The following is a 1,407-nucleotide window of genomic DNA, read 5'->3' on the forward strand; positions in this document are numbered from 1 at the left end:
CCACAGTGTTGAGATTATAGGTGTCAGCCACTTTGCCAGGCCTAAAATATAATTTTTAATTATAATATACTATATGTGATATACAGTATAGCCATACTTCTATAATGTACATATATATTACATATACACATTACATATATAACTATATATTATAGTAACATATAATAAATAACATAATTCATGTAAATTATATTTATAAAATATATTGTGTTTATATTAATATAATTATGTATTTGTGTGTATACATATATATACACAAATATATATCTGTATATATATATGTGTGTGTATTTTACATAATATAGATATCTATCTATCTCATAATGACAGTTCATCTTTTGAGTGGTGCATTTCCAGCACTATTATCATAGTTCTTCATTTTATTCTACTGTTTCCGGTCACAGTTGAGAAAGCAGGCTCAAATTCAGTGAACATCTGGCTGAGCTTCACGACTCCAACGTTTCCTATCCTTGTGTTAATTGAACATCCATCGTCTCTCTCATATAACATGAACACTTTCCATTTTACACTGGTTTTAGAAACTGGTACCACTGGCAAGACATTGCAACACTCAAATAATTGCAGGAGTCATGGTTTTCAGGTGCAAAGGGCAACATTGTTTAAAATAGAAGTGGCAGCACCCCACTGAGGCTCAGAAAGTTTGTCCTATACTCACTGCAGAAGCTCTAGCTGTCAGTACTGTACCAAAGTGTGGTGAACTCTTGATGCTCCTCCTACACATTGCTCTCCTTGTCTTGTTTGTGCCCAATAAATATGAGCTGGAGGAAGGAAGACAGGAATATCTTTTCTTCTTTAATGTATGTGAAAACATTGTGGGGAAAAATTAGACTTCTAATGGGCTTAGAATTTGAGGTGGAAGAAGTTGAGAGAATTTGGATCCAGTGGGTATGCTTAGAATTTACAAACTAGTTTTCAACTACTTATCAGTCTGCAGAAAATACTAGCATGACTGTCCATCTTTGCTTCCATTTCTTCAATTGCTAGAAAGCTCCTCAATTCGAGTTCATGAGATGTTTGGATTAGAATACTCTTTCCATGGAACTGTTTCTAGTTATGGCATTAGAAAGTCTTGAGTCCAAAAACTAGTCTTTGATTAGGATCTATGTGGCCTGGGAAATTACATAGTCACAAATGTATTATTTATTCACTCATCTCTCTATTGACCCAACAAATATCTATCAACTGTGTTCTCTGTGCTATTCCTCACGTATCCTGGTTTTTCTCAATGACTGACTACTCGAGTGATGCATTCCGTGACCCACAACGGTCTCCAAAAACTCTTCCTTTCCTCCCTCCTTTCTTGTTTCCTTCCTGTCTCCCTCCCTCTGTCCCTCTCTTCTTCCCTCCCTCCCTGTTCTTTCTTCTTTCTCCCTTTCTTCCTTCCCT

This window comes from Hylobates moloch, unplaced genomic scaffold (assembly GCF_009828535.3).
Source record: "Hylobates moloch isolate HMO894 unplaced genomic scaffold, HMol_V3 SCAFFOLD_25, whole genome shotgun sequence".
In the NCBI taxonomy this organism is placed as follows: Eukaryota; Metazoa; Chordata; class Mammalia; order Primates; family Hylobatidae; genus Hylobates; species Hylobates moloch.